This window comes from Arachis hypogaea, chromosome 19, assembly GCF_003086295.3.
Source record: "Arachis hypogaea cultivar Tifrunner chromosome 19, arahy.Tifrunner.gnm2.J5K5, whole genome shotgun sequence".
In the NCBI taxonomy this organism is placed as follows: domain Eukaryota; kingdom Viridiplantae; phylum Streptophyta; class Magnoliopsida; order Fabales; family Fabaceae; genus Arachis; species Arachis hypogaea.
The window spans coordinates 100614525-100642338 of record NC_092054.1 but is presented as its reverse complement, the minus strand read 5'-3'; the positions used below and the strand labels follow the sequence as shown (position 1 = coordinate 100642338).

Below are 27814 nucleotides of genomic sequence, written 5' to 3'. Positions count from 1 at the left end.
ATTCTAAAAGCAATGAGTCACTAAACCATCTCTTCATTATGGGGAGGAGCTTTGTCAAATTGGAATGAATTGATGTCCATTTTCTTCTCTTCTTGATTCTATCTTTGTTTAGCTAAGAAGAAATTTCTGATCTTCACAGATACAATTCTATTGGAAGAGGAATTGGATCTATTAGAATTCTATGTGAGCCTTGGAAAAGAGATCATAGTAACTCAGTTTGAAACTCTTCTCTCATAATGATTTTAATTTTGATTCAGAACCTGATATGTGACATGTAATCAATCTGAATTGGGATCTTAAGGGTTGTGTGGCTTGGGATTAGAATACAAACTTCACCTCTTTTCATGAGCATTGGATCAAGGAATTTGCATTTGAAAATGACTAGAAAAATTGAATTGCCAAGGAATTAGAATTCAATTGCTTATAATCTGCCAGAGATCTAACATTAGATGAATAAAAGGAAAGAGAAGTTCATTAATTCAGGAATATTTGGCATCTCCAATCTCTAATGATTTAAATGCCCTTAGCGGTGTGATTGATATTAGTTAGAAATCCATGTGAAGTTTAGATAACCATGTTTATGGTTTATCATTTAAGTTATTTATTTTGTTAAGTTTGAGTATTTTGTATCGATGTGAAGTTCTAGGATTGCCTTTAGTGTCCCGAAATCTTATATTTTACATATTGGGCACTGTTACCATACTGAGAACCTCCAGGTCTCATACCATATATTGTTTTTTGTTTTTCAGTTGTAGGTCGCAACTCACCTCGATGATTTTGCAGGATGGTAACAGAGCGAAGGATCACGCTTATCTTTTGTATTTTGGTTTATTTTGCTTTAGTATTCTCTCATTTTTGTATTTGATGCTTTGTTGCCTTAGAGGCTTAACTTGAGAGACAGGATGTTGTTCTTTTATTATCAAAGACCCTGTTATATTTGTATTAACTAGTCGGCCTAAACTCTATGGGCTGCGGCTAGTATTTCTTCTGACTATAATATATTTAAAGATCTGTTTACTTTGAAATCTTGTATCTTCATCTTGTATAGCTTATCCTTTACGCTTGTAGTTAGTTCGTGTGAGACGCATCGCATTTTTGTATCTCTGTTTTCTGAGTCTTTGAGCTTTATTTCTTCATCAAGCTTATAGTATATTATATCCTTTGACTGTATATTATTATATTGAGCTTTAGAACTATCGTGACACTTTGTTATCCTTTGCTTTACGGCTAGAGGTAAGGCTTAGAGTGATAGGGTGTTACACCAGCTTGGCAGCATCAGTTTTCTTCCTTTTTCTTTTGCACAATGATGCACCACTATTTCGTGGTATATTTTATGCTTAATTGAGTAGATTTTATCCACTAAACTCACACTTATGCATATAAATTACATGTTTTACATTTTCTTTCCTAATTCTGTGCTTTGATTGAAGACATGCTTCTTTGGCCTTAAATTTGCTATGTTTAATCCTCTCTTATTACCATTCGATGCTGTGATATGTGTGTTAAGTGATTTCAGGGTTTACAGGGCAGGAATGGCTTAGAGGATGGAAAGGAAGCATGCAAAAGTGGAAGCAATACAAGAAATTAAAGGAATTGCTAAGCTGTCCAGCCTAACCTCTTCGTACTAAATCGATCATAACTTGAGCTACAGAGGTTCAAATGAGGCAGTTCCAGTTGCGTTGAAAAGTTAACATCCGGGGCTTCAAAATGATATATAATTTTTCATAGTTTCTATGCTGTTAGGTGATGCGCACACGTGGATTACACGTACGCGTGACCTTGGAAAAGTTCAATCGACGCGTACGCGTGGGCGACGCGTACGCGTGACAGAACCATGTGCTGGACATATCAAAAAATGCTGGGGGCGATTTCTGGGCTCCTTTTGGCCCAGTTTTCGGCCCAGAAAACACATATTAGAGGCTGCAGAGTGGGAGAATCAAAGACATTCATTCACACAACAATTCATTCACACAACTTTCATTCACATAATTTTAGGTTTTAGATGTAGTTTTCTAGAGAGAGAGACTCTCTCCTCTCTCTAGGATTTAGGATTTTAGGTTTAGCTTTTCTTAATCTCAAATTTCTATTTTACTTTGATTTAGTGTTTCTTCTACTCTTATTAGTTCTAGAACTTTAGTTTATCTATTTCTCTTGTTGGTTTGTTTATTTCCCCAATTTGGTTTATAAACCCTTCATGTTAGATTTGATTTTATATTTAATGCAATTTGAGGTATTTCATGTTTATTACTTCTTACTTTAATTATTATCATTGATGCTTGCAATTGTTGGTTTTAGATTTTACATTCCCTATTACTTTTCTATGTCTTTATGTTGTGCCTTCCAAGTGTTTGATAAAATGGTTGGTTGGATTTTAGATTAGATTTTTATATTCTTGGCTTTGGTAGAGTAATTGGAGACTCTTGAGTTATCAAACTTCTTTGTTGATTGATAATTGAAAGTTGCTGGTTGATTTGGATACCTCTAAAGCTAGTCTTTCCTTAGGAGTTGACTAGGACTTGAGGAATCAAATTGATTCATCCACTTGACTTTCCTTCATAGTTAGAGGTTAACTAAGTGGTAGCAATAGACAATTGATGTCACAATTGATAAGGATAGCTAGGATAGGATTTCTAATTCTCATACCTTGCCAAGAGCTTTTCTAGTTATTAATTTACTTTCTTGCCATTTTATTTCCCTGCTCCGTATTTCAAAAAAACCCAAAAAGATACTTTCCCATAACCAATAATAACTACACTTCCCTGTAATTCCTTGAGAGACGACCCGAGGTTTAAATACTTCGGTTTAATTTTATTGGGTTTGTTACTTGTGACAACCAAATTTTTGTATGAAAGGATCCTTTGTTGGTTTAGAAACTATACTAGCAACGAGAATTTATTTGTAAAATTCTTTACTAGCAAAAATCCTCTCTTCAAAATGGCGCCGTTGCCGGGGATCATCAAAATGGAGTTGAATCCCCTTTCACCCCACCTCAAGTATGCTTACCTTGAGGATCATCAGAAGCTCCCAGTTACCATTGCAAGGAAACTCACTTTCCAACAGGAGGAGCAGCTGCTTAGTGTGCTGAGAAGACACAAGAAAGCAATTGGGTGGAGTTTGGTGGATATAGTAGGCATCAACCCTCAAGTTTGTGAGCACAGGGAGCAATGGCAAACCAGACAGCGGAGGTGATGCTTCCAGCCCTACCTTGCTCCTTACTGATGGCATGGAGGACTGTGCCAAACCTTAAGTGTGGAGAGGTCAATCCTTGACTTCCGGAGGTAACTTCTCTCTCTCTCTTAACACCAACATTTGACTTTTCTTTTGTTAGATAGGATAGATTGCATGATAATAATTGCTTGCATGTATATTTTGCTTGATTAAAGTACTAAGTTTCTTTTCAAGACCCTTTTATAGTATTTTACTAATTTAAATTGAAAAATTTGTGTTAAACTTGTTTGAGGATTGTAATTTGGAACATAGGTTATAGCTAAGAACACAGAACCTGTGAGATTTGAGCTTAATTACATGGTTACATTATTTAATCATAATATTTTATTCTTCTGTGTTTTCTTCTCTATGATTGCAATCTATATTTTGTTCCATTCTATATGTCCATTGTTTAGTATATTTGCATGCATATATATGATTGAGACCATCATTTGTTATTAGCTCACTTATCCCAAATAGCCTACCATTCCATTTACCTTTGTTAGCCACTTTGAGCCTTTTATCCCCATTTGTTCTATATTTTACCACATCACTAGCCTTAAGCGGAAAAACAATTAATTACCCCAATTGAATCTTTGGTTAGCTTAAAGTAAAGATTGTGTACCAATTAAGTGAGGGGAATTGTGGGAACTTGGGTTAATGGGAATGTGTTATGTTTCTAATTTATTTGAATATTGGGAATTTGGGTACCTACTAATGTGAGACCAGAAAAACTAGATGCATTGATATGTTATTTTTGCTTTCATGTTCAAAAAAAAAATAAATAATAAATAAATAAATATCACAATATAAATAAGTAAACAAATAAGGGGACAAAATTACCCCAATGCATATGTGATGAAATTAAAGAAAATTTGGTACATGAGTATGTGAAATATACAAAAGTGGGAATTTGGGTAGCTAGGTATAATTTTAGAGTTACATAGAGAGTGTGTGTGTGTGTTACGTGAGAGCTTATGGCCCGTTTGGTTATTGTCTATGTCTATCAAAGACATAGACACGGTGACACACGTTTAATGTTTGTTGTATGAGACACAAAAAATTGAGAGACACAGTTACACACAGGAATACATAGAATACGTGTATTTTGTGTCTCTTCCAAATGGTGAGACACAGATTTTTAAAGATGAACACAAATTATATCATTTTTTGGACAATTTCACCCTTACTAATTTTATAAAATTCCTAACACTACCCTCTTTCCTACTTCATCTCCTCCCACTTCATCTTTTTCAGAGAATCTGAACTCCTCCATCTTCTCACCTCCATCTTTCTCTTTTTCTTCATCATAGTCTATTTCTCTTCCAGAATAGCTACATATTTTTCTCTTTCTCCTCTTTATCTTTGTCTATTCTTCGAATTTCTTTTTTTATTCTTCTTCTTCTTGGCCTATTTCTCTGCCTCTTCTACTTCTTGGTGTATCTACCTTTGTTTATGCCTAAATCCACCAGTGTTAGTGCTCCATATCACATCTATCATCGTCTTTAATGTCGTTAGCTTTCAGATCTGCCATTCTTCTTCTCCTTTTCTCAATTTGTTTCTGCCTTTGCTTCTCTTGTTCAAGGGTTTCATCATTTTCATCATTTTTAAAATCAAGGTTACAACAATGGCTACTGACCTTGCTGGTGGATCTTTAAACTGATGATGGAAGGAAGACTTTGGTGTTGTTGGAGGCAAATGGCTAGGACTGTTTGTTGATAGAATATTCTTTGCTTTTTTAAAAACAAATTGTATTTGATTGGAAGCTAGTTAAGACCATTCGTTAAATATCTTGGGTTATTTTATTTGATTAATTTCTTTTATTAGTTCAAGAGTTATTAATGATAGTAAAAAAGTAGAGGTGGTTATTTAAACAGTGACAGTGAAAAAATGGTGATGGTGGTGGTGATATTTTGTGGCAAGGACAATGTTGTCATTTTATAAAGAATTAATTTATTGTTGTGTCTTGTGCTTACTTACCAAACAAATTAAAAATATACGTGTATCACTATGTCTATGTCTTCAATGTCTATGTATTTGTGTCTATGTCTCAAACTGAACATAAACCAAACACAGCCTTAGGTAAGTCAAAGATTCATATTATAGCTCACTTGGCCATACATATATCTTCACCCTTACCTTAGCCCCATTACAACCTTCAAAATATCTCATGATGTTTGCATTGGTATACTAAATATTTTTTGATTGGTTAAATGAAGAACAAAGTTTTAGAATGCATGACTAGAGAAGAGTAGAGTGAATTAACCCTAGACACGTGAGAGATTGGAGTGCATATACACTACCAGTGAGGGTTCAATGCTTGATTCTATGTTCCCTGCTTTCATGAGCTATCTTCTCACAAGTTTACCTGTCTTCTATTGTATGATTTGCATTAGTGAAATCTCATTTATGTTTGTCTTGGAAAACTTATTTACTTTTAACTAAGTAGACAGAATCATCTTAGCGTATAGTTGTATTCACATACATAGGTTGCATCTCATAAGTCTTACTTCCCCCATTCATTCTTTCTATCTCCTTGAGCTTAGCATGACGACATGCTAATATTTAAGTGTGGGGAGATTGATAAACCACTATTTTATGGTTTATCTTGTGCTAATTTGAGTGGTTTTTATCAAGTCTTTTCACACTTATTCATACAATTTTCATGATATTACAATTCCTTCCCAATTTTGTTCTATGATTGAAAACTTGCTTCCTAAGCCTTTAAATTGTATATTTTTCATTCCCCTTTATACCATTCGATGCAGTGATCTGTGCGTTAAGTGTTTTCAGGCTTTATAAGGCAGGAATGGCTTAGAGGATAGAGAGGAAGCTTGCAAAAATGGAAGGAGCACAAGAAATAAAGGAGATAACCAGCGAGAAGCGACGCGCACGCATGGCTCACGCATGCACGTGAATTGGAGTTTGCACAGCGACGCGTGCGTGTGCTTGACGCGTACATGTGAAACGCAAAGATGACCAGCGACGCGTACGCGTGACATGTGCTACCTGTAGAAATCGCAGAAAATGCTGGGGGCAATTTTGGGCCAAGTTTGGACCCAGTTTTCGGCCCAGAAACATAGACTAGAGCCAGGGGACAAGCAAAGACTCAAGAGACATTCTCATTTGCATAGTTTTAGTTTTAGATTAGAATCTTAGAGAGAAATCACTCTTCCTCTAGGTTTTCTTCACATTCATAGTTTTTAGAGTTTATGCTTTTGATTTGAATATTGAGAAGAGTCACTATCTCAGTTGAAGTTGCTACTATTCTAGTTTGCCTTCTTATTCCTTTACTCTTTTGATTACTTATTAACCCTTCTCAGATAAAGATGTTTATGATTTTGGGATTTATTAATGCCAAGAACTATTTTTACCTTTAATTAATTTTCAGTTATTATTTTATTCAGTTATCATGTCTTCTTATCCCTCTTTATCGTTTATGAAAATCACATTCATGTCAATGGAGTAGACTCCCAACTTGACTTGGGGGTTGATTAAAAGGAGACCGTTGAGTTGGAATACTCAATTATTAATTGTAATTGGAAGTTGTTGGCTAACTCCCTATTTACTAACGCTAATCCTTCCATAAGGAGAGGATTAGGACTTGTGAATAAGAGTTAGCTCAATCACTTGACTTTCTTTTATTTAGTAAGGGTTAACTAAGTGAAAACAACAACCTCTTGCTATTACACTTGGGAGAATCCAACAAGGATAGAACTTCCAATTAATCTTTCCACCGGTCAAGGCTTTTTATTCTGATTATATAATTTCTCTTGCTAATTTTCATTGCTTTAATTTACAATCATTTATTTTTCCGTCCTCCAACTCTTAAGATTTCTCAGCAAACTCCTGACTAATAAAATAGCACTCTTTTGTCAACTTGTTGGGAGACGACCTGGGATTCCTACTCCCAGTAATTTTATTCTAATTTTGTGACAACCCTTTAAAATTGATAAGCGGATTTTTCATCAGTTAGAAACTGTACTTGCAACGTTATTTCTATAAAAAATTCTTAATCGGCTAATTTCCGCATCGTCACACGAACTCTGCGAAACTTGCCTGGATTTTTCCTGAAGTAAATAAAACCACAATGTGCCTCAAAGTAGCATCTAAATAGGCTTCAAACACTAAAATATCAATAAAACTCAATAAATTCATATCTAAAATAATAAGAAAATATAGAAAATATAATCACGCATCATCGTTTTGCCGTTTTATTGTTGTAGAATATAATCGTGTTGCCCCCTAATGGTGTCGTTGTTGATAGTATATGACGGAAGCTATTTCTATGTTTTCTGTTTTAAAAAGATCTTTTGAAATTGCATTTTATGTTTTGTTGCTTTTACCCGACTTCTTTTTACTGGTGTCCGAGCTCTTTAGTGACCCCTTCTTCATTTTGTATTTGTAGGTGTAGCTTTATATCTCGGTCTGTCATTCATGATATGTCAACAAAAGTTCCCCCTTCTCTATTGACTTAGGTAGATACTCCTGTCATTACCTCTGTCCCTGTAGTTGATAAAAAGTACACTTAGGTATTCTGTAGACACCATAGGTTATGTAAGAGTCGGGAGGATGAAAGGAATTACGAAATAATAGTGGTTGATCCCAAGGAGAGGGTTTTCTTTCTCCCTTTAGCAAATCCAGAACGCCCTTTTTTTATGCCTACGAGTGCTTTTTTACAAAGTTAGGCATTAAACTCTCTTTTTTTGACATCGAGACGAATATCCTCTGGACTTGTAATGTTGTTCCTTCCCAGCTTCACCCAAATTCTTGGGATTTTTTTAAAATTAACCAGCTTTTATGCAAGAGCTCAATGTCTGACCTTCTCTCAAGGTTTTCTTTCACCTTTTTATCTTAACCAAACCCAGGTCTTTGAAAGGAAAGTCTTTTTGGCTTTCCTTTCGTGTTGTTTAGGGTAGAAAGGTTTTTTTATATTTTTAATAAATCTTTCCACGACTTCAAAAACTATTTCCTCAAAGTCTGAGTTGTAGAAGGTGTTTGACCTTTCTATCTAGATGAGAATGATGAACCTTCTTTTACATTGTACTGGGAGGAAAAACCTGTGATAGCTAAGTATAATGTAAAGGCTTTAGATGATCTTGAAAAGTGTGTGGTGGACGTGTTGGAAGAGTGCTGGGCCGGGCTCCTCACTTCGATGCTAAAAGGTTCTTAGGGGACCCCAATCAGCTTCGGTCCAAGCTAGGTAGCTTTCTGACCTTTAGCTTTATGACTTTCAGTTGTGATTTTTTGACTAAGGTGCCTTTTATTTTATTTTTTAGAGAACATGGCTCTGAAGTCTCCAGCGATGAAACAATTACGCCAGACCAGAAAAAATGTTGTGGCTTAGAGCATTCAAGAGAAGAAAACCTGAGGTACCTCTGTTCGATCTTCTCTGAAGAAATCAGACTCGGGTACTTCGGCCCAAAAGAAAATCATTCCTACTCCCTCAAGTCGGTTGATCCCTCCTGAATCCCCTCAAGAGAGTTCTGTTGTTCCTCCTTCTCCCTCATCTTCAGAGCCTCCCAAAAGGCAAAAAAATGTTGAAGATGGGAGTATTTACGATAAAGGATTTGACGGGATTGCCTAGAGCGAGAGAAATATTCTCCCTCGTAATCGCATCAGCATGTATGATGTGGCTATTCAGAACCATCTCCAACTTACAACCCGAAATAGAATTCGAATAGCGGGAGTTTGTACGTCATTGGCCAAGGAGTTACAGAAGACTCCCCTCATTGCCACTCACAGCTCTCTAGTGGTTGCCTGAGCTAAGGTGGAAAGGCTTAGTAGAATCAAGAAGGAGTAGGAGGAATGACGAACGGATTTTCTGTCAGTAAAGAATTTTTATAAAAATATATAATCGCATTGTAAGTATAGTTTCTAAACCAACAGAGAATCCTTTCGTACAAAAATTTAGTTGTCATAAGTAACAAAACCCAATAAAATTTATAACTGAAGTATTGAAACCTCGGGTCGTCTCTCAAGGAATTACAGGGAAGTATGATTTATTATTGGTTATGAAAAAAGGTGTATTTTTGGGTTTTTAAAATAAGGAACAAGTAATTTAAATGACAAGAAAAATAAATTAATAATTATAAAGAAAACTATTGGCAAGGTACAAGAACTGGAAATTCTATCCTAGTTATCCTTATCAGGTGTAATGAGAATTGTTATTGCTCCCACTTAGTTAACCCTTACTAAATAAAGGAAAGTCAAGTGGACCAATCAATTTGATCCTCAAGTCCTAGTCAACTCCTGTGGAAAGACTAGCTTTAGAGTAATCCAAATCAATCAGCGATTCCCAATCTCAATCTACTGCTGAGTTTGATAACTCAAGTGTTACCAATTACTTAACCAAAGCAAAAAGGGAAAATAAATCATAAATAGAATAAAACAATCATAAATCTGAAATACTACAAAATATATTAAATAGAACATTCAAATCTTAACATGGAAAAGTTCATAAGCCAATTTGGAAAGATAAATAACAATTAAAGTAATAGAATAAATAAAAGTAGAAAATAAATTAAAGCAACTTTGAACCTGTGATTGTAGAAGCAATCCTAAAATAAGAGAAATCATAATCCTAAATCCTAAGAGAGAGGAGAGAACCTCTCTCTCTCTAAAACTACATCTGAAAGCTAAAATTATGAATATGAATGTTGTCTCTTTTCTCTGTATGAATGGATTGATTCCCCCACTTTATAGCCTCTAATCTGTGTTTTCTGGGCCGAAAATTGGGTCAAAAATAGCCCAGAAATTACCCCCAGCGATTTTTGGTACGTGATGCCAGGAAATTTTGGCCAGTTTCACTGACCTTTTCTTTACTGTTTTAGGGTTGTTTCATGCATTTTCTTAGAAAATAAGCAAGTTTTGGGTAGAATTTCACTTACATCTTGATTTAAGCATACATTGTGCACTTTACATGATTTCATGAGAATTTTGCATGAATTAGATGACAAATTGGATGATGCATGTCTCATGATGTGGATTAGAACTTTGATGCACTTTATTGCTTGATTTCAGGACAAAGGAAGCAAGAAAGAGCCACATTAGCAGCCACGTTAGTCTAACTAACGTGACCACCAACGTGGAATGGGAGCTAGCTTGCAACGTTAATGAGAAAAGTAATCGCCAATAACGTCCTCGAAAGCCATCATAGCCCACGTTAAGAGTCACGTTAACTAAGTTAACGTGAACTCTAACGTGGAAGAAAGAAATAAGGCCAACGTTAGTGACACTCACCTTTGTCACTAACGTTGGACCAAGCTCATAATTGGCCACGTTAAGAGCCACGTTAACTCAGTTAACGTGGACTCTAACGTTGGGAAGCAAAAGAGAAGCCAACGTTAGTGACACTCACCTTTGTCACTAACGTTGGCCAAGCTACAATGAGCCACGTTAGTTGCCACATTAACTTAGTTAACGTGGAAGCTAACGTGGAGAAAGCAAGTGATCGCCAACGTTAGTGACACTTACCTTTGTCACTAACATTGGGATGTACCACCACAAGTCACTATGAGCAACATTAGCTCCCACGTTAACTTAAGCTAACGTCGATAAAGAAGATGATAAGCCAACATTAGTGACACTCACCTTTGTCACTAACGTTGGAGATGGCTATCATTACCACGTTAGAAGCCACGTTAACTTAGTTAACATGGACTCTAACGTGGGAAGTAGGGGCACCTTGGAACGTTAGTGACAAAGGTAAGTGTCACTAACATTCTCGAAGAATTGGCAAGCCTACGTTAAGAGCCACGTTAACTAAGTTAACGTGAACTCTAACGTAGGAAGGGAGGACTCTCAACGTTATTGGAAAAGGTGAGTCCCAATAACGTGTGCGAAGGACCAAGAGGCAACGTTAGTGGTCACGTTGGTGCCACTAACGTTGAAGTTAACGTGGATCATCCCTGGGTGAGGAACGTTAGTAAAAAAGGTGATTGTCACTAACGTTCTCGAACCCACACTCTCACTTAACGTTAACGCCACTAACGTCCTGAGCTAAAGACCCTTCCTACTTCACACTTTCTCTCTGCAAGTAAAGCTAAGCCCACTGCAGAAGATAACTGCTTCAAACTCAAGATCCAAAGGCCCATATCCAAGACTTGAAGAATCAACTAGAAGATCAGAAGAGTAGTATATATAGGGGTAGTTTTTAATCAGGAAACAGAGCTTTTTGGGGGATTGGAAATTGAGAACTACTCTCTGTATAATTTACTCTACACTTCTAGTTCTAGTTTTCATGATGTATTCTCGATCTTTGTTTTCCATTTTCAGAGCTATGAACAACTAAACCCCTTTCATTGGGTTAGGGAGCTCTGTTGTAATTTGATGGATCAATACTAATTTTCATTACTCTTCTTCTATCTTTTCTCTTGATTTTACTAGAAAGCTTTCAATCTTCATCCAGTTGGGTAGTTATCTTGGAAAAGAAGCTATTCATACTTGGATCTCTTCTGAACCTTGGAAGAGGAATGAAGAGATCATGCTAGAAATGATTTCTCATGTTGGACCAAATTGGGTTTGGTTGGGTATGGTGACTATAATCCTACCAACACTTGATTTGGGAATGCATGTCGTATAATCAGTGACCATACTTCATCTCTTCTCATGAGCAATTGACCAAGGAATTGGCTATTGATCAAGATTTGAGAGATTGAATTACCAAAGAATTGGAATTCGATCACTTAAGATTGCCAAGGAGATCAATGAATGCATTGATTGAGGACGAGATGAAAATGAACTTGATCCGGAGAATGCAACATCTCCTAAGCCCAATGAATCCCCATTTCTGATCTTACCCATTCTCTTTAATTTCTGCAATTTACTTTCATGAGCATTTTTCCCATTCCCATTTACAATTCTGCAATTTAATTTCCGTCATTTACTTTCAGCTCTTTACTTCCAGCATTTATATTTTCTGCTATTTACTTTCCCGCCATTTAATTTCCTGCAACTCTCAAACCAAATTCTGCTTCGCTCAACTAGAACATTCCTCTAATTAAAGTTGCTTGACCAATCAATCCCTGTGGGATTCGACCTCACTCTATTGTGAGTTTTTACTTGACGACAATTCGGTATACTTGCCGAAGGAAAATTGTTGAGAGACAAGTTTCCGTGCTATCAATACGTACAGGTCGCGGCAAAGTCACACGGAAGCGTCGTCCACGCGTTAGCGTGGATTGGGTTTTTGCCAGGTCACGCGTCCGCGTGATCCACGCGTGCGCGTCGCCTGGCTTTGAGGCAGCTATGGCAAATTATATATCCTTGCGAAGCCCCAGATGTTAGCTTTCCAATGCAACTAGAACCGCGTCATTTGGACCTCTGTAGCTCAAGTTATGAAATGAGTGCGAAGAGGTCAGGCTGGACAGCTTAGCAATTTCTTCAACTTCTTGTATTCCTTCCACTTTTGCATGCTTCCTTTCCATCCTCCAAGCCATTCCTGCCCTATAATCTCTGAAAACACTTAACACACATATCAAGGCATCGAATGGTAATAAGAGAGGATTTAAACATTGCAAATTTAAGGCCAAAGAAGCATGTTTTCAATAATAGCACAAAATCAGGAAGGAAAACATAAAATCATGCAAATCATATGAATAAGTGGGTAAAGAATTGATAAAAACCACTCAATTGAGCACAAGATAAACCATAAAATAGTGGTTTATCAACCTCCCCACACTTAAACATTAGCAAGTCCTCATGCTAAGCTCAAGAGAAGCTATAAAGGATGAAGAAGAATGGTAAAATGTATGAAATGCAACCTATCTATATGAATGCAACTATATGCTAAGATGTTTCTACCTACTTGGTTAAAAGTAAATAAGTTCTCCAAGACAAAAATAATTCAAATTTCACTAATTAAAATTATACAGTAAAGACAAGTAAACTTGTAAGAATACAGCTTATGAAAGCAGGGAACATAGAATCAAGCATTGAACCCTCATTGGTAGTGTATATGCACTCAAATCTCTCAAGTGTCTAGGGTCAATCTCTCTACTCTTCTCTAATCATACTTTCTAAAATTTTGTTCTTCATCTAACCAATCAACAAATATTTAGTATACCAATGCAAACATCATGAGGTCTTTTTAAGGTTGTAATGGGGACAAGGTAAGGGTGAGGGTATATATATATGGCTAAGTGAGCTATAAATTGAATCCTTAACTAACCTAAGCTTTCACCTATCATACACACATACTCTATGTAACTCTAGAATCATGCCTAGCTACCCACAATTCCCATTTTTTTTTTTGCATTTTTCACATACTCATGTATCAACCTTTCTTTTAATTTTTATCACATGTGCATTGATCTCTTCATTAACTTAACTTTAGCATTGGGGTAATTTTGTCCCCTTATTTATTTATTTATATTATAATATTTTTTTTTGGATTTTTTTAATAGAAAAATAAACATAACTTATCAATGCACATGGATTTTTAATTTTTCTGGTCTCACATGAGTAGGTACCCAAATTCCTAATATTTTGTCAATGAAACACTATACACTTTCATCAACCCAAGTTCCCACAGTTTCCCCACACTTAGTTAACACACTATCTTTAAGCTAACCAAAGATTCAATTTGGGATAATTAATTTGTTTTTCCGCTTAAGGCTAGTGATGTGGTAAAATATAGAACAGAAAGGGGTTAAAAAGCTCAAGGTGGTAAACAAAGGTGATTGAAAGGGTAGGCTATTTGGGATAAGTGAGCTAATAACAAGTAATGGCCTCAATCATATGCATACATTTAAATACACTAAATATTGGACATATAGAATGGAACAAAGCAAAGATTGCAATCATAGGGAAGAAAACACACAAGAATAAAAATTTATAGTTAAATAATGTAACCATATAAATAAGCTCAAAATCTCACAGGTTGTGTGTTCTTAACTTTTTAAACTATGTTCCAAATACAACTTCAAACAAGTTTTAACAGAAAAATTTTTTATTTAAATTAGTAAAATTATATAAAATAAGGTCTTAAAAAGAAACTCATTAATTTAACCAAGAAGTGGTAAATATATGTACAAAATCAAGAAAACATGCAATCAAATATGCAGATGCAACAATGAACTAATAAAGAAAATAAGACATTGGTGTTGAGAAGAAAATAACTAACCCATGGAGATCGGTATCGACCTCCCCACACTTAAAGATTGCACCGTTCTCGGTGCATGCAGAGATGTACAAGTGGACGGGTGGCTCCGCAACTAGTGCTCTTTTTGTTTCTTTCCTTGCCGATTGTTTGGAAGTAGCTTTCTCTTTACCCATCTTGGTGACCATCCTGAAAAGGGAAAAAATAAGTACATGGAAAGGTAAGGGTTCGAGCAAGGAAGAGGATGGTATAGGTGATAATCAATGCACGGTAAAGAGGGATGTCGTTAACACATGGTCATGACTACATGTGAAAAGTTCATCAATGGAAATATAGCTAGTGCATGTGATGGCAAGTAAATACAAGATGTTTATTGGCATGCTGGCAAAGGCATGAGTAGCATAGCTCAAGCATTAAATGCCCAATTTGATTATCAAGTCTCTTAAACTAACAATCTGTTTGTATTGACAATTATATTTTAATCAATAAAATATAAAAGGGGTTTTGTGAAAAACAGGCATTAGAGTAGTAGAGTAGAATAATTAAAAATAATGTGGAATGCCATACGGGCTTTTTCACAAACACATAGCATGCATAGTAAAGAATTTAGTGAAAGTATTAAATTTGAACATGCAAGCAACCCTTAAGAAGTAATATTAATTGTCAAACAATTCCTTAATAATCCACAAGCAATATGTAGAAGATAATAATCACCCAATTAAATTTCTAACACCAATTAAAGGAATAAAAAGAAAAAGAAAGAAAAAAAATATAGATAATGAAAGTAGAAAGAAAAAGAAAGAAGAAAACATAAACAAAAATAAAAGTAATAAAGGAAAAGTAAAAAGTAAAGAAAGAAAGAAAAGAACCTTGATAATAGATGTGAAAAAATAAGAGAGGAGAAAGTAAAAAAATTGAGAGGGAATAAAGACGGAAGAAGGGAGAAGAAAGAAAGAAGGAGGGAAAAAGAAAAAAATAGGGTTTGGGGAAGAAAAGATATGATATTTGGCTGATCTGGAAAAATTATGCGCCGCATATGACGCGGAAGCGTGGGTCACGCGGTCGCATGGTGTGCGATTTTTTCAAGTGACGCAGACGCGTGGGTGACGCGGACGCGTGACTTGATTTGTGCTAGTGGTGCGAGGGCAGCCTCGCACTTGCGCAACTCTCTGTTTCAAACTCATTTTGCCAAAATTTAGGGTGACGCGATCGCGTGAATCGCCAAACATTGAGGATGATGCGGACGTGTGGGGCACGCGTTCGCGTGGTAGGGATGGTGCTTATAGCATAGTTTCAGCTCGACTCCACCATAACTCTCTGCCATACACCCTTTTTACGTCGATCTTTAGGGTCACACGGCCGCGTGGGCGACGTGGACACGTGGGGAGGCTATTTCGCAAACGACGCGAATGCGTCAGCGACGCGGTTGCGTGGTCATATTTGTGCCTAAGGCACACCTCCAGCCATACTTTCGCGTGACTTTCTGTTCAATTCTCTTTTCTTCAGAATGCACCTATGACGCGGACGCGTCAGCGACGCTTATGCGTCGCATGCATTTTTTTTAATGCAGAATGCAAAAATGCAAAATGCAGATGCTGGTGCAGATATGATGAATGAACACTAAGAAAAATAAAATAAAATAGAACCAAGAATAAAACAAAACAAAATAAAACTAAGACTGAAAAAGAACAATCATACCATGGTGGGTTGTCTCCCACCTAGCACTTTTAGTTAAAGTCCTTAAGTTGGACATTTGGTGAGCTCCTTGTCATGGTGGCTTGTGCTTGTACTGATCCTTGAATCTCCACCAATGTTTGTAATTCCAATGGCCTCCGGGATCCCAAACTAGGCACATACAGCTGTCAAGCAATCTAAAGTAAGTGACAAGGCTCCAAGAGTGTTGATTGTTAGACTGAATTCTAGGGTCCCAAACCTTGCTTTTGCACATGTCTTCTTGTTGATCATTAGTATTACAACCGGGTGGCAAGCAATCTGAATTCTTACTGAGGCATCCAAACAGCTTTCTAGACCCATACAATTTAGTATTCTTCCAACCATGATACTTCAGCCGTGAGCTTCCTACCACAATGAACCTAGGATTGTGTTGCCAACCACTAACCATCTATCATCTTGGTATGCACCTCGGAATGGCTCTTGACCATAGTAATTTGGTGGATGTTGGTTGTCACGAAGGGGTCCACCATATCTAATGTCTGGGCATGCATTGTAGGATGGTCGTTGTCCATGGTATCTTGGAAGGTGTTGTTGCCGAAAGGGTTGATCAGATCCCCGTGGCTCCTTCCAACTTTGATTGTTCCGACCTTGATGCATGTTCCTGTTATAATTTCTATTCCTTGCAATAACATTAGAACCAAACTTGAAACCAGAGAAGTAAGAATTCATAGTAGCTAAATAGAAATTAAAAACAAAAACAAATAAACAAGCAAAAGAAAATAAAATAAAATAAAATAAATAAGAGAAAAGGTTTAAAAAAGATTTGATTTTAAGATTAGAAAAGATAAGATAAGTTAGGTAAGAGAAGATAAGTTTTTATATTAAAAGGTTTTGAAATTTAAATTTTTGAATTTGAAAAAGTCAACAATATAAGATAAAGATTTGAAAAAGATTTAAATTTTGAAAAGGTTTGACTTTTAAAATTTTAAATTTAAATTTTGAATTTTGAATTTTGAATTTTGAATTTTGAAATTTAAAACTAAGATAAGATAAGATAAAAAATTTTAAAATAAAAATCTGAATTTTTTTTTACCAAAAAAATCAATTTAAAAGTAAATATTTATAATAACCAATAATAAGGCACACGTTTGCAATTCCCCGGCAACGGCACCATTTTGACGAACGGATTTTCTGTCAGTAAAGAATTTTTATAAAAATATATAATTGCGTTGTAAGTATAGTTTCTAAACCAACAGAGAATCCTTTCGTACAAAAATTTGGTTGTCACAAGTAACAAAACCCAATAAAATTTATAACCGAAGTATTGAAACATCGGGTCGTCTCTCAAGGAATTGCAAGGAAGTATGATTTATTATTGGTTATGGATAAAGGTGTATTTTTTGGTTTTTAAAATAAGGAACAAGTAATTTAAATTACAAGAAAAATAAATTAATAATTATAAAGAAAACTATTGGCAAGGTACAAGAACTGGAAATTCTATCCTAGTTATCCTTATCAGGTGTGATGAGAATTGTTATTGCTCCCACTTAGTTAACCCTTACTAAATAAAGGAAAGTCAAGTGGACCAATCAATTTGATCCTCAAGTCCTAGTCAACTCCTGTGGAAAGACTAGCTTTAGAGTAATCCAAATCAATTAGCGATTCCCAATCTCAATCTACTGCTGAGTTTGATAACTCAAGTGTTACCAATTAGTTAACCAAAGTAAAAAGGAAAAATAAATCATAAATAGAATAAAACAATCATAAATCTGAAATACCTCAAAATATATTAAATAGAACATTCAAATCTTAACATGGAAAAGTTCATAAGCCAATTTGGAAAGATAAATAACAATTAAAGTAATAGAATAAATAAAAGTAGAAAATAAATTAAAGGAACTTTGAACCTGTGATTGTAGAAGCAATCCTAAAATAAGAGAAATCCTAATCCTAAATCCTAAGAGAGAGGAGAGAACCTCTCTCTCTCTCTAAAACTACATCTAAAACCTAAAATTATGAATATGAATGTTGTCTCTGTTCTCTGTATGAATGGATTGATTTCCCCACTTTATAGCCTCTAATATGTATTTTCTGGGCCAAAAACTGGGTCAAAAATAGCCCAGAAATCGCCCCCAGCGATTTCTGGTACGTACAGGTCGCAGCAAAGTCACGCGGAAGCGTCGTCCATGCGTTAGCGTGGATTGGGTTTTTGCCAAGTCATGTGTCCGCGTGATCCACGCGTGCGCGTCGCCTGGCTTTGGGAAAGCTATAGCAAATTATATATCATTGCGAAGCCCCGGATGTTAGCTTTCCAACACAACTAGAACCGCGTCATTTGGATCTCTGTAACTCAAGTTATGACTGTTTGAGTACAAAGAGGTCAAGCTAGACAGCTTAGCAAGCAATTTCTTCAACTTCTTGTATTCCTTCCACTTTTGCATGCTTCCTTTCCATCCTCCAAGCCATTCCTGCCCTATAATCTCTGAAAACACTTAACACACATATCAAGGCATTGAATGGTAATAAGAGAGGATTTAAACATTGCAAATTTAAGGCCAAAGAAGCATGTTTTCAATCATAGCACAAAATCAGGAAGGATAACATAAAATCATGCAAATCATATGAATAAGTGGGTAAAGAATTGATAAAAACCACTCAATTGAGCACAAGATAAACCATAAAATAGTGGTTTATCAAGGAGGAAAGGGACGGGCTAAAGTCCTACTTAGAGAAGGCCCATTCTAGGATAAAAAAGGCTGAGGCGGCTACAGCTATGGCAAAGCGGTTGAAAAAGAAAGCAAAGGAGATCTATACCCGGGTTTTTAGGGAGAAGCTCGACCTTCAGGAGGAGTTGGAGAAGGCCAAGGAAACATATGCCACCCTTGAGGAGTTTGTGGCTGAAGGGATGGATGAGATGTTTACTAACCTGAAGGCCCAAGTTCAAGTTCTGGCTCCTAAGGCCGATCTTTCCTTGTTCAGTCAAGACAATATCGTGCTGGATGAAAAGATTGTCCCGGTCCCTGAAGAAGATGAGGAACAGCCCTTGCCCTACCCAAAGTCTTTCGGCAGTTACGAACCGCCGCAATGTTATTACATTTTTTTTATTTATGAATGTTTGTGGCGGTTATAAAAGCGCCACTATTTTCAATACAAATTTTAAAAAAAAATTCCTTTTAAAAAGCGCTGATTTTTTTTTTTTTGAATTTTAAAGATAAATTTTTTGGCCTTTTTTGGATTTTTTAATGCTATAAATCTTAATATTTTTTTATCTATTGAATATAAATTTGTGGCAAAAACAACAAAATTACCTGGAAAATAAAATAATATCTTTATAAAAATATCAACATAGTAAATCTCTTGCTAAGAATTGCATAGTCAAATTCAAAAAAATGTTTACTTCAAATCAAAATAAGTCCAATCCTAGGATTCTATTTTTCACTCTGTCCTTCCACAGAATTGATCCATGCGATACTATTGAGTCAACAATCTGTATAAGGATAAATAACAAATGTTTTAGTCTAATTAAACAATCGAACACACACTTAAGCCAGCGATATATATGACTTTTGATACTTAGTTATAAAATACTACCAAGTTAGTATTATTTTTTTTTCTGTACTAACCTTGATATCATCAATATTTGATCGTGGTAAGTTTCTCGTTGATGTATATATACATTGGTTTTCCTGCTTCATAAAAGCAAAACCTGGATAGCTAAATTTACAAATGTAACGTGGCTGATCTTAAATCCTAATCAATGAAAATTAGTTAATAAATTATTTTTGGTAGGAAACAAAATCATAATTGTAAACTTGCTGCTAGATTATGATAAACATGATACTTACATGTTCGGTGAGGGCTAAATTTGCTTCAAAGAGTGACCTGATTGTCCCTATATCCTCCCAATAATCATTGAAGAGAAAATCCTGCAAATATATAAGTTATTGCTTTAAGGATTTGTAACATTAGAACAGAAGCATATTGAAATCTTTACACTAATTAAGCTCAAATATATACAAGTACTGCTAGAAGCAAAGCCATCATAACTGATACAACAATGCTACCAAAAAAGTTAGCTTTCCATGGATACTTGATAATTGCAACAACATATATAATACTCTACTGCCTCACAGAGTTTATTATATCACATTCACATTTCTCAGTCTCCTTTTTTTAAAAAAATAAAAGTCAAACAAGAGTCTCAACTTACTAATAACATCAAGTGGAGGCAAATATAGTAAAAAGCCAATAACCACTAAAAATGTCTCTATACATAAATAAAGAACGCTACTTTATTTTGAAACATGGATATCACCATTTACATCAAATTAGCCAAGAAAACCAAGTGCATTTCAGCAACATGGTAGCATAAACACCAATAAGTTATTCTCTGATGAGTTTCAGTTACTCATATTAATTATGAATCATCCTCAACATATCTCAATCCTCTTCTCTCCAACAAGGACATAGATTAGACAATTTCAGCCAAGCTTCAAGCTTAATACTCGAATAACATAGCATCATAGAGTGACAATAATAGTAACAATAGTAGAAATATAGAACATGGGAAGAAAAGCCTCCTGTGTTGTACTCCAGTAGAATCTACTGGAAGCCTAGTATGTGTTTGGTTGGAATGGAAAAATAGTGTTGATAAGAAAAGAAAAATACAAACCGTTTATATTTTAAAATGACATACAGACCCTGAAGAAAAATTATTACATGAATGGAAAAGGAAAACAGAAAAATAATGTTTAATTTGGTGATGTGAATGTCAAAGGTTGGAAAAGATTGGACATTGAGATGATGAAAGAATACCTGTGAGTTGCGCAATCATCAAACTAAATCAATATCTGCCAGAGTTGGGTTACTCCAAATCCTGGTTCAGTACCACACGCATTCCCCACTTCACTTCCAAACACAAATGCCCATTATCGACATAGTTGTGGTCATCTACTTTGAATTCAAAGCGAGATCCATCAAGATCATGTTGCTTTTAATCCCGAAGGAGTAGTTGGCAAGAAAAATAGAATAGGCAGAGGTGACCCAATTTACCCTTCACAAGACTAATTTCAAAAGCTTGGATAGCTTACAACATGATAGAAAATACGTAAATGGATAATCTTCCCACTCAAGATAGAGCAATTCGCTAGAAATGCTATTAAAACTTCCAGAAAAACTAACACTTTTTATTTTGAGAAATTCAAGTCATCTCATTCTTGATAATGTTTCTGCTCTTAATGTCATATTTCTTTCTTCATATGGTTCAATCAATTGCACGGCCTTAACATCATCAATGACTTAAATACAAAAAATTCACAAAATATTAGATTACATCAATTACCTATTAACTCTATAAAATTGAAAAATTTAAAACTGCATACCGTATTTCCAAACATAATACGTTGAAAATCCTCTTTGCACCATATCCTACTCCACATCCATGGCTCATTTAGAGCATTTTCCCAAATTATTCTCATGCCTAACTCTTGCAACAGGTCATGCATTCTAATATAGCATTTATCAATTGTTATTAATGATTTATCGATGAGTACACTTATTCCAATCTTTGGATGAAGACCATGACAATACAACATGCCTTGCACAAGCGGATTCTTTTTGTGGTTAAAGAAAAAAGCAATGTCCAAAAATATTTCCTTTTCGAGGGGTTCCAATCCATCAAAACTAAGTTGAAGCACATCTGCGATTTCCTTCTTTGAATTATTATGTTAATATTATGTCAAAAACAAAATCAAACATTATTGAAACTGAGTCAATCACATAATTTTTTTCATTTATTTACTCTAACTATCAATTTCAATTCAAAGCACACAATAAATAAAAACAAGTAGTACCTTCAAATCCCTAACTCTAAATAGCAAAAATTAACCCCAATTAATAGAAGATATAGACAAATTCTGAATCAAAATAACCGGAATCAAAATTCTGAACCAAGAATGAAAACAAGAAAGAAAGATCAATGTGGAAGAACGAACCAGTAACAGCGGAGAGGCTGCGATAGCTCAGATTGGCACAAGGGGAAGGAAGGTGTAAGGGTTTCACGCACGATCAAGGAGATGGAAAACTTCGACGCCGGTGAGAGAAGGATGAAGTGCAGTCGGCGACTCCACAACCACATAGAGGCGCAGGGTAGATCGGAGATTAAGGATTTCACGCACCGTGGATGAGGGAGTATGGATTTTAGGCACTATGCAGGAAAGTCGAAAGCTCGACGCCGGAGAGAGGAGGATGGATCAGCGACGCACGGTGGAACAGCAGTGCCAGGATTTCGTGCGCTACCAATCTCGCTTCGCAGGTTTCTGCAATATTGGAGAAAATTATTGGTTATAAGATAAAAAAAAAAGACAAAATAAAAATTGAATTATGATAAAGTCCAAATTAACGGCATTTCTTGATGCAGTCGCCACCGATGGTGCAGCACATGAAGGTTGGTTCTTCTGGAGACATGTTTCGCGGCGATAAGTTGAACGGCTGGCAATTTTTGGTCGCTATGCTCCGTGTCTCTTGTAGTGCCATTAAATCCGTCGGTAACATCCGTCGTTAAATCCGATAGTAAATTCGACGGCATTGAGCATATTTTTTGTAGCATATAATTGTATTTTTAGTTTTAAAAAGTTATAAATATTTTTAAAAGCATTATTATACGGAGATACTTTTTTAAATTAGTGTGTGATTTTTAAGTTAAAATGTTTAACATAGCCTTAATAAATATTTACACTTTTTTGTTAAATTTATGTCTATTAAAATTATTTTAAATACTAAAGAGATAATTTTACCAAACACATTTTTTTAGCTTATATTTATTGACAGTTCTTTCTATTTTATTTTACCAAATATAGTTGTTATAAATTTTAAACTGTTACGTTTCACAAACTAATTTTGATAAGTTAGTTTTAAAAATAAAACCTTTACTAAATGGAGCCTAAAACTTTAAGCATCCTTCGGTTAATAATTAATATGAAGATATTAGGTCATTAATGTGTTTGATTCTCTTGATGATCAAATGGTATGCAAGAAATTGATATGTCCATATTGATTATTGTTCCAATGACAAAGATGCCATTTATTAATGTGTTTGATTCACTATGATGATCAAATGGTATGCAAGAAATTGATATTTCCATTCCTAATTAATTAGTGTTTCAATGACAATGTTGACATTTATCACAGGATCCTATAGTGCACGATGCTTCAAGTTGAAAAGATTCTCCAGTGAGAAAGCATGCTACATTATTTTAGTATAAGACGTTTATTCGAAGCTAAAAATATTTTTTGAACATTTAAATTATTATATTCTATATAATCACCTGTTTGAATTATTTTGGTACGATTCTTATTTTTAAACACAAACTTTTTTATTTAATCTTTAGATCTTATCAAGGGTTAAATAGATCAGACACAATTTTTTCGTAAAAAATTGAAAAATGGGTAGTATTGATTCAAAAGAGAGATTTAATAGTGTAAATAACATCATTCTTTAAGTTTTATAGAGAGATTTTTCTACCTATAGATCAGTTAATTATTGCTCAGGTCAAAGTTAGGGCACCGAGTAAAATAGTGACCGAAAGTGACAAAATAGAGCAACTACTTTTGATAGTTGGATTAGCTTTTCAAATAAGAGAGTGAATTTAGAAGAAGCTAGATAAGTGCTCTACAATATGTTATATTAGTTCCAAAATAATTCTATAAGATGATACAGACCAATAATTTGAAATGTGCATTAAAAAAGAAAAAAAAAATCAACAACCCACATTGTCTCAAAAAGAATTAAATCTTTTAAAATAAAAGGTCGTACTCATAACCTAATAAATTCGGTACCTGCATACATAGTTCTATGTCCTAAATTCCTAATTTTTGTTATCCTATGTAGAAACTTAGGGCAAGGAATCTGATCAACCACCACTAAGAATCAGGTGAAGGGTATGGTGCGGTACAACACGCAAGCAATTTAGTATGGTGGTGGTGGCCCAAGGCACACCATATACGTGCTATGATATTTTATAAGCTATGCTTACCAAAATGTTTTAGGTCAACATTGATTTGAGAAATTAGAAGTAATCAAAATGATTTTGCACCCTACATCTTTGATCTATTTGTATGTAAAATTGACACCCTTATCACTCTTAAATTTCGATAATATTTATTAGAGATATAATTATTTATGTATTTTTTCTATCAACTTAAATTTTTAGAAGAAATAATATTATGACATAATATTAAAGTTTTTATGACCAAAAAATTTAGAATTTAATTTTTGTTAAACCCGTTAATATAAGACAAATAAAAATAAGTTTATATAAAAAATTCATGCAAACTCAAAAAATTATTATTGCATGAAAAATGTATTAAAAATATAATTATTTATATAATTTTTCGATAAGTTTAAGATTTTTTTTGTATATATGATGACAATATTTATTCTAATAAGTTAATTCTTCATAATTTTTCGAGTGAATACCTCGTCCGGCCCCTCACAATTATCTCAAAAGGACAACGAGGCCTCAAAGAAAAAAAACACCCAACCCAGTCTTTTTTTTTTTTGGGATTGATTAGCCTCTGTGCAAAAAAAAATAACATTCACTTTTTTTGGCACAGGGGCTAATCAGTCTCATAAAAGTAAAGTTCAGGGACTGGATTAAATATTTTTTTTCGAGAACTTCGTTGTCTTTTGAAATAATTGTCAGAGGCTGTTTTAGATTTTTCTCTCATTTTTCACATTCAAATTATTGTTGTATTTGGTGCTTATTACAATATAAACATCTAAAAATATAACACACAATGTTATTACTCCTTTTTCTAAGTAATTTCATATTGAAACTAACCATTTCCACCTAATCCCCCCCTCCCCCACAAAAAAAGAACTCGTGATACGTGTGATTTTGGATGCATACATCTATATATGAATAATTATTATATTGATAAATAAAAAAAATATAGAGAATCAATTAGTGATGTAGCCAGCAACTCAAAAAATTAAAATTTAAAACATCTAAAAGAGTTACTCTAATTCCATTTTTTCTCCTATTCACAATTAAAAAAACAACCTCACAAACCCTTATCAGTTATCACACTCTCTTGCTCCATAACCATAGCCGTCAAGTAAAATTGGATATACACGTTATAATTCATGGGTCAACTCGTTTACCACTTAAATACATAATTTTTTATCCATAATTTTAATAAATTTTTCAATTCGTACCATTTAATTCATGACCTAAATAGATTGATTCCGTAGTTTAACGGACCAACCCATTAGTTTGTTTTAAATATATATAATATAAAAAAAATATATTTATATAGGTTAAAAGCTAACAACCCATTTAAAACTTATTTTTTTCACCCCAATATTTACTCTTTAACTCTTTAGTTAAACCTAAACTTGGCATAAATATCAATTTATTGCTGTGCACAATTTGTGACTTCTTCTATGGCTCATTCTCTTGCCAAATTTTTAGTCACAACTCATGAATTTAATAATAACAATGCAGTAAAAAGAAAAAGATAGAGATCTTTAAATCTCAATTTTTTCTTATACAAATTATCATCTCTCTCAATATCATACATTTTCAACTTATTTAATAATTCAATATCAAAATTTAGTTTTAATATTATCCATTCATTATCAGTTTTTCTTTTATTTCCACAATTCTCAATCATCACCTCCCATCAAGAACAACTCTCAGCGTCACTACTGTCATCATAAAGGATCTCTCAACTGTGCAAACACATACAAGACAATAAAAAGAATACAGAAATAGAGAGAAAAAATAAAATAATTGGCATATAAGTACAATTATTCAAATAGGCAAGCCAAATACAAGATGCACACCCAAACAAAACACACAAATGCAAATGATGCATGCATGCCTTATGGACAATGAGCTCATTTGTTGTTTATACAGCCAAACCCAATATGTCCAGTAATTAACCCTGGATAGTCCCTCGGTGCGCGTATCCCCAAACTCAAACTCATACTCATTGATCAATGCCCATGGGGAAAACATCCAGGAAGGTATAAGTGCCCAGCCATATTTTACGACGGAGGGTCAACAAAGTCTCAATTCCTACCGGGAGCAAGCAACACAAAACCACCATCCTTGCATATTATCTTGAAAGCTCAAATACCGACTAGAAGTAAGCGAGACAAAATCACAATCCTTTTATCTACCCCAAAAACTCAAATACCGACTGGGAGCAAGCGAGACAAAACCACAATCCTTGCATCTGTCCCAGAAGCTCAAATACTAATTGAGAGCAAGCGAAAAAAAACCACAATCCTTGCATCTACTTCAGATGCTTAATTATCAATCAAACCTATTCTCATTATCCCCTCGAATCAACTCAATCTCATCATTCAATCATATAATCTCATTCTCGTTATCCTCTCGAATCAACTCAATCTCATCATTCAATCATATCATCTCATTCTCATTATCCAACCATATCAACTCATTCTCATCATCCAATCATATCAACCCATTTCTGCAATCACTTCCAACTCAATTCAAGTCAATATTTTTCTTCCCAACACTTTCTACCCTCTAATTCACCGTTCTATACCCATTAGAGGATTTACAAAGTTTGGAACATTAAGGAAATGGTTTAAAGGCACAAGATTCATTCCAAATCCTAGAAAATAGTTATCAAATCTCAAATAGGGGTTACAAAAGTGAAACAGCGGATTGGATAAGGAAAAATAGTTAAAAATTATCATCTTTAAAAAACAAGACAGTTGTACGTACGCATGCTTCATGCATATGCACAAATCCCTCCTTGCACACACGCGCGGAACGTGCACGAAAAACATTCAATTTTGGAAATGCGGGTTGTGCATACGCATGCCATGGGTGTACGCACAACTCCGTTTTTTGTGCGTGCGCAAGAAACTCGTACAAAATCAATTCTTTTTTTGTTACACACCCATGCGTATGCAAGGGTCATGCGTGCATGACCTCAGTTTTTTGCAATTTCTGCAAAATTTAGTTTTAAACCCACAAATTCAAACTCTCACAACTTTTTCTACAAAAGTCAATTCCTTCATTCCTAGATGGTTTTAAAGATCTTTCCACTAGCTTTAACCTAAGACAAATTTCATTCAAATCCAATCTCTTAGCGCCAAATTATGGCCCATCGAAGTTGGCTAAAAATTTGATTTTTTTTACCAATTTCACCTAATCCCTTAATTCCATCAATTCTCAATTCAATTCAATCCTAAACCAGTTTAAAATCATTTCTACACATTCCAAACACTCATTCATCAACCCTTCACCATTTCAATCCTAAATTAACCCACTTCCAACTTATTTAACACATTTCATTAACTATATCCATATTCATCAACAATATGCAACATTCATATATTCAAACTCTCAATTAACCAATAATCAATCCTCATATTCTCATACAACAATTCACGCCGCTTAGCTTAACTTACCACATAAGAAATTTCTTCACCCTATCACGGCCTCTGGCCCAAATTTCACAAATCACAATATTTATGCATCTAATTTTCAATTAAAATTTCAACATGCATACTCATTTTCATGCAACATGACACCATCATATATTACAATATCCACTTGCAACAATATCACATCATGCTCCTTAATTTCATGTCAAAACACATCAACTAACAAGATACTCATACTAGTCATTATTCAAATATATCAACAATCAATTTCATTTAACTTATCCTAGGAGCAAGTAACCTAGGTTTTCATATAACCATACATAATGCGTACTCAAAACTACCACCCATACTTTAATATCGCAATTTCAAGCTTCCAAGCATTCCTTTACAAAATTTCACCAAGC

General features: G+C 34.7%; 1 long non-coding RNA gene across 1 annotated transcript; it reads right to left on the bottom strand.

Moving 5' to 3' along the window:
- Positions 1–19027: 19027 nt before the first annotated feature.
- LOC112779224 (uncharacterized) lies at positions 19028–22513 on the bottom strand. The gene is made up of 5 exons (XR_003816097.2): positions 21976–22513; positions 20798–20932; positions 19828–19908; positions 19606–19668; positions 19028–19469 (listed from the first exon to the last, which is right to left on the bottom strand). It is a non-coding gene; the product is annotated as an uncharacterized lncRNA (long non-coding RNA).
- Between the last annotated feature and the right edge of the window lie 5301 nt (positions 22514–27814).